The sequence below is a fragment of the Opisthocomus hoazin genome, chromosome 11 (genome assembly GCF_030867145.1).
Source record: "Opisthocomus hoazin isolate bOpiHoa1 chromosome 11, bOpiHoa1.hap1, whole genome shotgun sequence".
NCBI lineage: Eukaryota > Metazoa > Chordata > Aves > Opisthocomiformes > Opisthocomidae > Opisthocomus > Opisthocomus hoazin.
This window is the reverse complement of record NC_134424.1, coordinates 18,141,346-18,155,496: the sequence shown is the minus strand read 5'-3', so window position 1 is coordinate 18,155,496 and position 14,151 is coordinate 18,141,346. Positions and strand designations below refer to the sequence as shown.

General features: G+C 42.1%; 1 long non-coding RNA gene across 1 annotated transcript; it reads left to right on the top strand.

Moving 5' to 3' along the window:
• Window positions 1-2,722: 2,722 nt before the first annotated feature.
• Window positions 2,723-13,902, top strand: LOC142362709 (uncharacterized). Its single transcript, XR_012765240.1, has 3 exons — window positions 2,723-2,808; window positions 7,173-7,253; window positions 13,831-13,902. It is a non-coding gene; the product is annotated as an uncharacterized LOC142362709 (long non-coding RNA).
• Window positions 13,903-14,151: the final 249 nt, after the last annotated feature.

The window sequence follows — 14,151 nt, the reverse complement described above, 5'->3', positions numbered from 1 at the left end:
GTCTGATAGAGACTGAACAGCAGCCAACAGCTGAAGAAGCCAACAGAGTTAGAGATCAGCTAACTGCTGGTTAGATTTGGGTTTGGTTAGGCTTGGTCTGCAAGGGGTTTCATTACTGCCTAACTAGGGCAGTTTGTGAAAAGGCTCCTTCTTAACTCTAAAAGTGGTGCGAGACAAAATGCAGAACAGAAAGTTTCTTTCTGAGAAAAGATCAAAAAGTACATTTTTCTTATGAAACCCATTATTTTTTCTTCTGTTTTATTATTTTTATGTGATTTCACAGCCTGCTGATACCAGCAAAGTGGGCTGCTACATGTCAAATCACGCCAGCACTTCCAATCATCTCGTATGGTGTAATCCCAATAGTGTATTTAATTTTTATTTACTTTAAATTTCGTAGGTAGATGAACATTATGTTTTATTTTCAGCTCAGGAAAACTGTTATGCATTACCAATAAATATTTTTATTCTGTGATTAGATGCTGTGATTAGAAAGTAATACTGTTACTGGTGTGTCATACAGTCAGTTCAAATGAGAAACATAACCAATTAAAAAAGAGTGTTTCAAGTTATCTCAGTATTAATCTGGAGAGAAGAATTTTTTACCATTTTTATTTCAATGTCTTCTCCTTTACAGGGAATTTTTGAAAATGCACTGGTTTTTAATTCCAACTTGCAATGCACTCTTTGGACTGAAATCAAATCTGAAAATAGTGATGCGTCAGGAGAAGCTGAAACCTCATGCTCTGGGTGCGATCATAAAACTGTCTGCTGCAGCTTCTAATCAGGTGAGAACTCCCAACTAAAATTGATAGAAACCCTGCCTGTGGAGTTTTGGCCTTCAAAGTGAGTTGTGAACAAAAAAAAAAATTCAGGGAATCAATGCCAGAAAAAAAAAAAGATATTGCAAAGAACTCTTTCTAAAGAAAAAACTGCACTGAAAATATTAATGAGGGACTACAACTGATGTCTCAAAAGATGTAATACAATATTGCATGAAAGAAAAACTTAGCATAATTTTACAGAAATAGATGAAAGAAAGGAATGTGAGTGTTGAAATTCTGGTAAGTTTAAGGGCATTGAGAAACAGTAACACCATGGCAATTAAGAATCCAACTTGCAAGGACAAGTCTTGTTCCAGGGTAAGTTGCGGAGTTTGCAGGAAGTAGAGGTCTTGTTCCCCACTGATGGAGACCCTGGTGTGGACGAGGGTCACTACCAGATAAAGCTGCTCTGGGCTGAGCCTTTCTGTTGTTATCCAATCCATGCATTACTGAAAATATGGTAAGTGAGGGCACTTCACTGAGCAATGTTCTTCTAGGAAGGCTAGATGTAACCCTTAGCCTTGGTTGCATAGTCAGTGGTTGCCTAAACCACACTGGTGTTTTCTGTGGTCAGCTGTAGCTGTGCAAGTGGAAAAGTTCATGCTTCCTACCCTTTCCTCTATAATAATTTTTTTCGGGTCCTCTTCCCCATCACCTAGCTAGGGTTGTAAGCCTATGAAGTGTACAACTTTGTGTGGATTACAAGTCTGTTGGCATTAGAGCATCCCCTTTGGCATTTCTGCGATGCCCATTCCCTACTTGCCCGCAATATTAGGAGTTGTCTCTACTCAGGTTACACAGCCCCAGCCTAGCAGAGCTTTCATCTGTGGCTTGGGGTCTATGCACCACTAAGTCTGCAGGATCAGTGTCTGATCCATGTTATTTTGTAAGTTTATGCTATCCTCAGGTGGCAGTCTCGTTCTCAGGAGGAGCTTAATTTTATGGTGTCCTTTTAGGAAGAATTGCATGATCAGGTGGAAATGTTTTGGAAACTGATGCTAGCTGTATTCCAGTATAAATTATAATCAGCAGTAATTATATGCTTATGAAATATTATCTGATATTACGTCCTGCAACCTGCTATTCTCTGTGCAAAAAAACAATATTCACCTGATCGAGGAGATCTTTGTCTCTCTTGAATCTTCTAAAGAAAGTTGTAAGTCTCTGGAATGTTTTGAAATGTAACCATCGCATAGAGATGAGCTGCATGTCCAGTCACTTGGATTGAACTACAGCTAACAAAAAAGAGTTAAAAAACCTTCCCTGCTCTGGGACAGAAATGCTCTTCTAGAGTAACTAATTCAATCAGTTGTCAACAGAAGATTGACCTCATAAATCAAAGGAACCTATGGAGAGATCAGTGTGGAAACAGCAGGAAGATATATCAGTGATAAAAGTGAGATTCAGTGTTCCCTCTGGCTGTTTGGGAGGAGTTAATGATGTGTGGACTTAAACCCTGTGCTTTTTCTCCTCACCCTTTGACTCACAACAAAACCCAGGTTTCTCTCTCAAATGTGGGACTGGCCCAAAATTCCTGCATCATGGGATGACTTGGGATAAAAGGAGTCCAATGAACTCTATTTTCAAACCAGCTGGAGGAAATTGTCAATGCAGTCTGTGTGCTAAATGATTGTTTGAGTAATTTAAGTCTGAATTAAGAATATCATAAGTAAAGGTAAATTATTAAAACACAAGGAGGATAAAACTATCAAAATATGTATCCGCAAAAGCTATTCCACTTGTGTGTGTAAATCAGGAGACTGTGTGCTCAAGTAGAGAATTAGGCTGAGTTGCCTGCTGTTATGCATTTAAATTAAGCAGAAGCCTAATAGCTTTGTAAAAATCTGGCTCAAAGTGTTGTTTCTTTTTTTTTTTTTCCTCATGGAAGAGATCATCTAATGAAAATAGTGCTTTAGAAGAGAGAACGCTTTAATACCGAACACGAGCGAGTAGCTCTAACTACTGATAAAAACTCCACTGCTGGGTAAGATTTGTTACTGTTGGTAAAAGGCTAAAGTGGCTCTTTGCAGCCAAGTTGCTGATGGAGATGGGAGCAGGGAGAAACGGTGCCATAACGTTAACAAAATGAATGGTGTTTCTGTCCTTGGGGTGGGCGCTGATGGAAGGGTTGTTTTAAGTTTACTCGCTTTCTTTGCTTCCCATTCTGCTGCTGCAGAGCTGTACTGAGGCTTTTAACCAGGTAAGCCCCTGGATGTCAGCTCAGTGGTATTCAGTCACAAGATTTCTTCCTGTTAATGTTTCATTTCCACAGGAGATTGCGTGTGGGTTTCTATAGAATTCCTCTCCTTTGCTCTTTTGAACTGCATTCTAAAATAGGCGGCAGAAATTTCCTAGAAAGTTTTGACCTAATTTCTTGTTCGTATGAAAAGATACGGTAGTGTTCAAATCAGCTGCTTCGAGGTGGTGTCAGGCAAGCAACCTGTCCCCGACTCGCTTAGTGAAGGGGTCGTGCTTCAAGCACAGCGCTGCGGCTCGGGAGACTTGCCTCTGTCATCTCCCTGGGGTTTCTGCAGTTTGTTTCTCTACCTGTGACAGATCATTTTGCCTCTTTATCAGAACATCTTTATCTAAACACGGAATTTCTGTGTGAGCTGAACACAATAGTGCATGTGCACAGTATTTTTGGTACAAAGCACCCGTGTCTTTTGCCTCCCATTGTTGTACTCTACAAATACCTGAAAACTGGAGTGAAATACAAGTACTTTTCCTGCAGAGATCAATTGCTAGCAGGGACTTTAAAACTGAGCTCAGTCTGATTGCTGCCTTTTGGAGCTTTAGAGAGTAGCTAATTTCACATTCACTGTTGGGAGGTGGAATTAGGGTTTTTAGCTCTGCAATTAGAAGATGACCTGAAGGTGCCTGCACTGTCTCTGGGAAGGACTAGGCTAAAAATCCAGTCCAAAATTCAAACTGCATTCACTTTGCCTGCCCCTTTTTTGGACCTAGCATTTACTGTCTGTGTCTGCTGCAACTGGGAATCCCCTGGGAGATGGAGAGGCAAAGGATAAAGGAAAAGCAGAGGTGCTGAGCCCCTGCTGCCTGCAGCAAAGGTTCCCCATCCCCCCCCCCCCCATTTGTGTGCACACTTAGGAGAGAAGCAGGGAACTAAAAAGGACAGCTTTCATTCCTGTCCGTACGCACACACACTTCTGGTGCCGACTGGGAGTTCTGGGCTGTGCAGGGAAGAAGGTGGTTGCAACCGACAGTGGATGGGCGGCAGTCCTGGGAGCCAGAATGTGTTCAGGAGGAAGGACTGAGCCTCCCCAACAGACAAGCGTGCGTCCAAACTGGGAAGGAGGAGCTGAGTTTGTGATTGCAGCACGCTGGACACATTTTAGTTTTCGTTGTTTTACTTTTTGGTTTGTTTTTGTAAAATACACCAACTGAATGAAGTTAAAACTTCCCACGTAAATGACTATATCTTCTTCAGTGTAGACGGAATTCCTGCTGTGCTGCGTGCTTTGCGTGCGCGCTGTCTGGGAGCTCACTGGGAATAGGCGAGAGAGATTGAGAGAGAGATTGAATCTGTTCGAATTATTACTGGGCTAGTGCTAACTTTCCAGCTCTCCTAGAGGCTATTGGTATTTTCAAAAGGGACTCAATGTGTCCAGATATTTCTGGCTTCTCGGTGGATACTTGAAACCAGTCAGCCTCTGAACAACAGTTAGTTCTGCCACTTCCACTGCGTTTGATGTCCTAGGCTAAACTAATCCACACCACAACCCTATTGTCTACAGTACAGAACAACACCTGGTAAATCAACCCACTGTTTCAACTTTCCCTTTATTCTATTTCCTCTCTTTTCCTGCTGCCTTTTCTTATTTCCCCGCTATGTTTATTTGCTGCTTTGTATTTTCTTACAATTTTTAAGGCTCTTCCCTGCTACCCACCTTCTCGCCTATCAGCTGTTAACCTTCGCCATGCTCTCTCCTCTCTTCTCATGCTGCCTTCTCTGGCAGTTCTCTTTTGTCTCCTCCAGGACATGCTCTGGTGATACTGTTGGTCTGTTTGATGTATCAGCAGGCAGAAAGATGACTTCAGCAAAAGAGAAACCATTAGAATGGCAGCCCTGCTTGGCCTTTGCACTGATTAAATTGTTTCTATTAATTTAGTTAAAACTAAGGCAAAGTTTTTGTGTAGACAACCACAGAAACATCATGTCTTTTCTTACAAGCAACTTGCAGCTATTTCAGAAAGAATCTGGAAGTGCTATTCATCCACATTCTTTAATGACTTTGACACACCTTGCTTCCCTGAAACCTAAACACCCAGCGCTGTGATGCGCGGGGGGCAGGCAGGGACCTTTGTGTTTATGTCCTTCTGAAATAGGACACAGCTATTTATGTCCCTCCAGTATCTTCTGAGATAAGGAGCTATATCATGCTTACAGCAACAGCTTTACCGCTGCTCTCTGCTCATCTTTCCCTGAGCTTACAACATGCTACAAAGAGGTGTGTGTGTGTGGGATGCATGATGATAAAACAGAGTAAGGACTCAAAGATCTTTTGTAACAGTTTAAATTTTAATGAGAACTTTAATGAGTTAGGGATAAGATGTACAAAGCCTTGCTCTTTGGGAAAAAGATTAACAGCAGCAGATTTTATTTTTTTAGAGGTAGTTTGGGGTTTATATTTAAGTCTAAATCAGTGTATGATCATTTTAGTTTGTAGCCTCTACTGTGGCTTCTTGCCGTAGGAACTGCTGGAAGGTCAGCAGAGCACTAGGGTGAGGAAATGATGGGGCTGGGGAGCCCTGTCCCTTTAGACAGGGATGTGTCTAAATCTGCATTGTTAGGTTGCAATAAGAGGATGCTTTCCTGATGTTGTTAGCTCCTGAGCATCTTTCAGGGTGTTCTATTGGTGAACTGTGCTGACTTCTAGTAACTAAAATAGGTTTTAGCCTCTAAAGAGTGAAGATGTCTCTGGCAGCTCCATGAGCTGTGCTCCTGCTGCTCTGCACTGTCAGAGGCAGCATCACCACAAGCCCCAGTCCCGTGCTCCAGCCTTGGCCTTACCACCTGCCATGGGGAAGAGTTTTATTCCACCTCCTGGCACAGTGCTCTGTTTCCAGTGCGGAGTACCAGTACCTCTGGTCAGGTAAGGGGAGCCCTCTGCACTGTGCTGCCATTGCACACTGACTGCTGGAGCCTGGGTGGGTGCTGCTGCTCCTTGTTCAGTATCTTCAGGCTTGCTTAGTCTCCGGTGTTGCTACACTTATTTCTACCATGTTAACAGCTTATCATTTATAATGAGTTAGAGGCCTGCTAATCTTTCATCATTTGCAGTCCTGTCTAAATTGTGAGCTTTACAACCGTTGCTCTAGAAATAAAAGGATTAATCAAATACTGGAAGATTTACTAGAGCTTCAAACCGGTCAAAATCTGACTGGGAAAACAAGTGAATCACTTCTCACTTAACCTGAGCACAGAACTGCACTCTATATTTTTCCCCCTGCTTTTGTCACTGGTGTTCTGTGTAATGCGGAGCTCTGGTTTTGACAGATGCAGAAGAAATTATAGTGCTTTTTTACCCCCTTTTTTAACAGATATGTCTGTGTTGTGACACTAGATATTCTGTAGACATCCTGCTCAAGCCTATATACAGAAAAAGCAAGATCTGAAAACCAAAATTTGCATATGGAAGTATGATTTCAGAAAGTTACAGAATTATTTGTAAGGTTTACAAAGTATTGCAGAAAAGTAGTAAATAAGTCAGAGCAGAAGGATAAGCTACATTATTCAACAACCCATTGCTCGTATTTTACTGATTTGAACATAAAGCTATTTCAGCAAGAAGCAGAATTTGTTTCAAGTCTTTTGGCATAAATGCATTTACTTGAGCAGAACAAAATAAAAATCCTGGATCTTATTGTCATTTTGAGCATGTAAAGAAAAAGAACCACCACTTTCCAAACACTTTAGCTTTTCATTGGCACCTGGTTGAATCAGTCTTGCTGATATAGCTGCTGTGGACAGGATTGCTGCAAGACTTGGAGAAAATCCTGATACACACTTTTGGCAGCATGGACACACCAGGGGAGAAAATAAAGAAAGAGAGTTTGGGTCTTTTTGTTCTTTAGAAACCTGAATATGTCCCACAGCACCACAGACCTGTCCATGCACACTACCTGACAGTTATATCAACATCCCAAAGTATATAGAGTGTACAGATAGATCCCATCTTCTGAATGTCCGCTACTTAAAGATGCAGTTGGCAGGAGATAAAAGAAGAAAAGATATTAATTTATTTTGCTGTTGTTTCCATCAAGTTAGGTACTGATACCTTCTGTGTTGTTTTCTATCTTCTTTGTTTGGTTTTAAATTTACAGAGTGACTCCATTCCCCAGCACAACTGTTGATTTGTTTTAGAAAGAGAGAAGTTTCCCTCACTCAGCTGGCACGCAGCTTAGGTGAGTTTCATGGGCTTAATTTTCTTCTAACTTTTTGAGTGATTTTTATAGTGGGAGATATTCCCTACTGTGGTCCTCTAAAAATATCGATATTTAACTTCTGGGAACTAGAGAGGAATACATGACCATCTGGCTGCAGATCCTGTGTATTGGTTTATACTATATGGTGATTAGATCTCAGAAAAACCTTGTTTTGAAATAAGACCATATCTAACGCTGCTGGTCCTGGGCCAGGACCACATCCTAGATACAATGGTACTGCTAAAAGCTCTCAAAAATACTTTGAATAACCATTATTATAAATGCTATAATAAGGATTTCTGTGATTGTTGTATAAATAACTAAGGAGAGGCGTTAGTAGGTAAAAGACAAAAAAGCCATATTACAAATATAGTTTCTCATGCTGCTTCTGTCTGCTGCAAGAAGGGCATGGCTTTCCATGTGTAAATCATAGCCTCCTAAGTATAAAGGAAGACTGTGAGGAAAGCGTAAGCTCATCCAGACTTTCTTCACATGGAAAAGAGAGTCTGTCGGATGGGGAAAATATTCATTGACTTGCAGGAAACAATAAAATATACTGGAGAAAATATAGAAGCCAATTGATTTAATGTGTCACCACTTGCAATCTATACATATCCCTGTGGCAAACTCAAAAGATCTCAGTTTATTTGTGACTAGGAAATGGAGACCAAAAGCAGCCACTTGTAGAAGTACAATGGATTTCACAGCCTCACGATTTATTGTCTCTCCTTCAGCAATGTGAGTTACACCACTGAAACAATACTGCAGCCATAATAGGAAAACTGTCCTACTCGGGATTTATGAGTTTATAAAGGATATAGTCAGTTGTGTTGTGTGATTCAATGGTAAATCACTACTTACGGATGCCAGAGCATGCATCAGGTGGGAAGGTGCTCACGGAAGGATGCGACGTGTTTTCCAATGCAGCCATTAGGCACCGAACAGTAACAAAGGAGACAACAGCTGAGCACATGACCTGCCCCAAACCCAGACAAAGTGCTTGTTGAAGCACCTGAGTAGCCAGCACTAGAAAGATAAATCTTCAGAGCAAATATTTGGAGGATTTTTTAATTAGGAAACATCTACTGTAAGGCTAGGATTGAACTTTCTGATTGCCTCACCCTTTCCTCACCTCTTAGCCTACTTTCTGCCTGTGAGTAGATTAGGACAGGTCACAGTTGTATCCACACCACGGGTTTTATTTTCCTGCAAATTTAAGTTTCCATTGCTTTATCTCTGCATTGTATAACATACAATGTTTGACAATGTGCTGCAGCATCTGTCTGTCAAAGGGGTTTTCCTGTTTCATAATTGAAGCTAGTATATTCAATTTTAATATCAGGGGGGCGAGGGGTGGTGGAATAGAGGTTTCTGTCCCCAGTCTGATTGTTGCAGGGAGGGTTCCTCTTTCAGCCTCGCAGGTGATGCGCATGTTGAGCTGTGTTTCCGAACAGCAGGCACATTGCTGTACATTGAGGCTCAGACTTCAAATGGGGCATAATCAGGCATTTCAGGCCCCTACTTACACTCCTGAAGAGTTGGTCTGATTTTCGAAAATACCGAGCAATCGACATCTCCTATTGATTTCACTGGGAACTAGTCAGCCCTCAACACATCAGAAAAATCGGGCTGGTTACTTAGAAACCTGCATATGATTTTCAAATCTACGCTCTGGGGCTGGTTTGTTTCATGGCTGGAACTAGCCTCCGGTTTTCCACTGCTGTGTATGCTATTCGTATGCCAAATAGCGCTTTTGCTTATTCTGCAAACAGTGGCTTTTCTGGTGCACTTGGCCCACAGAATCCTGTAGATTAATACATTTTGTGTTCTCTAGACCTGCCTCGGGGAAGAGATGTTGAGGAGTTTGGTTCTGGTAATCAAACAGCCAGTCACCCTCTCCTGTGTTTTGCAGTTCTCCAATTACTTTTGCTGAGCCAGAACTATTTTTTGATCTCAGCTGACAGACACCCTCTGCCATTGCCATGGTTTATAATCACTAATATCTATAGGTGACAATTCCCTTTCCCATTTTGGTACAGTGGGTCCTCTACTTGTTGTCTATCATCCAACAATCAGCCAAATGTCTGCTTTCCCCTCCCATCCCTGGAGACAGACTTTTTATCAGGGCTTGTTGTGATAGGACAAGGGGTAATGATTTTAAAATAAAAAAGGGTAGGTTTGGACTAGATTAAGGAAGAAATATTTGTGATGAGGGTGATGAAACACTGGGACAGCTTGCCAAGACAGATGGTAGATACCCCATCCCTTGCAATGTTCAAGGTCAGGTTGGACGGGGCTTTGAGTAGCCTGATCCAGTTCAAGGTGCCCCTGCTTATTGCAGGGGGGTTGGACTAGATGACCTTTAGAGGTCCCTTCCAACCCAAACTACTCTATGATCCCAGGACATATAACCTGGGTGCACATGTTAGCCAGAGCACCCACCACAGAGGAGTGTGTGGGTCGCTGTTTTGCTGCTGTGGGGATGCCGATGGGATCTGAATGGGGTATAGGAGGGTTGATCTGGGCTGTATTTAGGAGCTTGGCCTCCCCGTTGGCATCGTTTTTCTCATGGTGGGGTGCACCAGTACTGTCCGTGAGGTGCTGAGGTTGACTATCTGGAGAGATAAAAGTGATGTCTCAGCCCCCAAGCACAAAATGGAGAAATGCTGTTAGACATAAAAGTGACAGAAGACCTGTAGCTCAAGTTGACAAAGTAAATATAGACCAACAATCTGGTGCGTTGTAGCATGTGTCATCCTGGGACGCGCTGTTGGATGTATCCTATCTATGTCACAAAACATTATTTTGTTTCAGTTAAAACTGGTAAGGTCTATGTCTGACTTTGCCTCCAGTTCTGAGCAACGTGGGATGAGACAGATACGGACAAATCTGAGATACTCTGAAAGATGGCAGGAAGAAAGAGGAGAGGTCAGAAAAAATGGTCTGTGAGCAAAAGCAGACTTTCAGCACAGGAAAGAAAAGTCTCAGCTGTGGCAGTAGCCATCCCATAGAAGAAAGAACTATTTCCCTGTTGTCCCGTCTCTCTCTATGAGAGCAAGACAAAAAGATGTAAATTTTGCAGCAGAGAAAAAGCAAGGTGCATATTAGGAAGTGTTTCTTGGGGGTTGAGAGAGTGCAGTGTGCTGCATAGGCAGGTTGTGGGATCATGGGGCATTGTTTGAGTCCTTACAGACCGAAGAAAGTGGCTGTTCCCATCTGGGGAACTGCAGATGCTGGAGCTCTGCTGAGGGCTGCAGCTCCAGTGGGTGGACATGTGGATGGTCCTGAGCAGGAATGCAGCTCTGGAAGAAAGTCACTAAAGGAAGAGGGGCAGAAAGGGATGACCCTTCACTTACTGATGTGACTGGAGTTGTCAATGGCTGTTACATCTGGGTGCTGGTTTCCTTCCATCTGACGGCTGGGAATGTCCTGCTCTTTTGACTTGTATGTGTAAAATCATTCACAGGCTGGAAGGAAGAGGGAGCGTCTGGGGATGCTCATGTTGCCTCTGCACTGAGGGGGTTCTTAGATGATCTCACAAGGCTTTTCCCAGCTCTCTGTTTTTATTTACTCAGCACAGGAGTGCCATCCATCAAGGCAGTAGAGTGTTGCTGAAATTAAACTTTGAAAAGGCAGCCAGAGCCTAGTAGAAGGCTGTGCAGGTATTCTTTCAAACCAAAGAGCCAAAGCAAGCCTTTATTCCTACATTAACTGGGTACATGTTTTTGTAAGCATTAAGAGTGGAACAAGCTTAAAGTCAGCCTTTCTAAGGGCTTATGGGGGTTTAGAGGTCCTGTCCCTCTGATTTCAGTCTTACAGCTTCCCACACCTTTTGTTGGAGACTTGGGGGGAGACTGTCTTTCTGGATAAAGTTCTCTATTTCTTTAGCAGCTTCCCCTGCTGCCAGGCAGCGGCACGGGGCATGCCCAGGAGCAGAGCAGGAAAGGAAGCGTTACCAGGTCCTGATTTCTCCAGGGCACCTCAGCTGCCTACAATCCTCTATGCAAAACACTAAGCAAAGGTTTTGTGTAGCCATAATGAGACTAGCTTTGTGAAAGATGCTATTGATATCGTTCTGACACAGGAAGCATGTAAAGAATTAGAAACAGACTCCCCTGAAAGAAGTAAGGCAATGGGATATATTACAGTATCAAAATGTACTTGACAGGTGGAATGTATATATCACATACTGAAAGAAATTATTTGATGAGTGATGCATTTCGTATTAAAATATATAAATCATCCACTTGGAGAAGAGTTGGACTCTCCAGGCAAGTAGCTCAGCTACTACATCTGAAAAGCTGCCTGTTAAAAAAGATCTATTAATTTCTAAACATGATAATCATTGTCTTATTTTCTGTATTTGTTCCAAGGGAAAACTGAGAATTGAGAATCATTCTAGCATCTGACAATACTCTGTGTCTGTTACTGGATTGATTGTGTTATTCCAGTGTTGCAGTGTAGTGAATAGTCCCTAGTTAATCAGTATATCTATTGATTAATATATATTTCCATTACAGTAAATATATATCATTATAAATTAGATAATATAGCTGTAATAAACCTACTATATCCAGTATGTAACATACTAAATAAAAATTAGCAATTGCTAATTGAAATTATATCCCTTAGTATAGCATTATATAAATCAAAGGCATTTGCTCTAAAATCCATGCATCATTCAGAAGATTAATCCTCCGGCAACTGTAAATGTTTTTCTGTTACATTCATTTGGCTAAGCTGGATAATGGTAATAGCCCTGAGGTTAAATACACAATGCAGTGTGTTAGAGCTGATACAGTGGTTATTGCCACACAGATCCTTACTGCTGATCTCACTGCACAAGTCACTGAGCCGTGGGGCTGGTCAGTGCACTGTGCCTACCGTGTCCTGTGAGTTGGGCTGGCTTGGCTCGCGGGGTTGAGGGCAGGCTGTCTGTACAACGTACCTGGAAGTCTTTTACCCTGTGCACTCAGGCACAAAAAATCTGGACACTCAAAAACCATGCTAATTTGAAGGAAACATTGGTGACTTGGATGCTCCCAAATCCACTGGTGCTTTTTTCTCTTCCTTGCTTGCTTGCCACTTGAAACTTTGGAGGCTTGAGTGGTTTTGTTTTCAGTCTCCAACATCCCAAAGCACAGATGGGAACATCAACGGGAACTGCTCCCATGAGAGGGCAGGACAGTGACTGAACAACGCTGCATTGACCCAACAACCTCGTATGGACAACATCAGGCTGAGTGAGGGGCTCCTGCCAGGGGGACTGGTGGAGTGTACCTTGAGAAGTGCCTTTTATGAATGGTTTTAAAGTGTGTTTCTGTAGAAGTCGTTGCTGGCCCATCAACAAGAGTCTTGGGAGAGCTGTACTTTGGAGAGCATGCAATGAGGAGAAATGCTGATTGCTCTGGGGTGAGGAAAGGATGAGAAGCAGCGGGTGAGAGCGCCTCAACTACCCTCACTTGCAACAGCTTCACAAAATATCCTAATCACGCACAGAAAACCAGTCAGAGGTTATACAAACCTCTCATGCTTACTTTGCAATTTTGAAGTAGAAGACTGGGCATCAGTCCAAACCCATAATCTGGACGAGGGCATGTCACAACAAATAGGAAAGGGATAATTAGAATTTTATGAAGAGTGGCTCTCTATAATGCTACCTACTGTTTACTTACCAACAGTTTTAAATTTAGCAACTGATGCATTTTAAGTAATGCAAATAAAAAAAAATTCCTGTAAGCTCATATTTGCTCTTACTTATATGGTTTTTTTTAAAAATAACCCTGTTTCCCCAGTGGGACCAATGTGTGTACACGTGTGTGCGTCTGCTCATAAAACGGTACTGAAATGTATGAGAGCATAGGAATGCAGCTTTAGCAGATAATAACTCTCAATCTCATTGTTTCATGTGTGGGTTTTTTTCTAAAAGTCAAGGAAAGTCCAGTTCACTCAAGGCAACAGCAGTCTGTGAACCATTCCTGTGCTTTCTAGCAGTGTGTGAGAAGATACCTGTAAGAGGCAAGTCTAAGAGCAGCATAAGATGTAACGTTTTCTTCATTGTCTTTCATTACAGTTCTGTAACTTAGCTAGTTAGAGTGGCTGTTGGCTTTTACCCCCAGATAAAACTCTGTTTCAGTGGTATCTAACACCTCTACATTGTGTCCAGCAACATAGTAATCTGGCATATCTTTTAGAAAAAAAAAAGGTGCTTTAGCAAGATATTACATTTTACATTATTGATTTGTTTTAACTAATATAGCTTCATGGATATTCTTATCCATGAGCAAATCTGAGAGTATTAATCTACCCACAGCCTAAATTACACCCACACAAAGATTTATTTTAAAATTGAACACACAGAATGTAGCTCAGCATTAAGTATTTTTATCATCTTAATAAACTCCCTGAAATCAGCAAAAGAAAAGCAACATGTACAAGCAAATAGTCATCTGATAATTTTTCTCCATAAAATCAGAAATGCAAGAATTTTCAAATTTTTAATTGTTTAGTTACTTTTAACCCAATTCGCATAATTCAAGCATCTTCTTTTCCACAGAAGCAGTCGAGAACACCCATATGGCTAATTGCTTTCCCAAGTTGCGGTCCTTTTTGAGCAGTTGTATCAGTGGCTATGTCTCCATCAGAAAGCGCTGTGGTGCCATGGATGTGGAGGTAAGACCAGGGGTGCTGGGGTCCCACACCACGCACGTTCCTATGGGGCAGCTTCCCACCAGCTCTGGTAAGGTCCCAGGGGCCAGCGCATGAGGTGCCCAGCTCACGTTCGTTTTCAGGTTTAGCTTAACGCCAGGGGTGCAGCCATCATGCTCCAACACTGCTCTGCAGTGTGAACGGAAGCACAGTAAGTGGAGGGCGATGG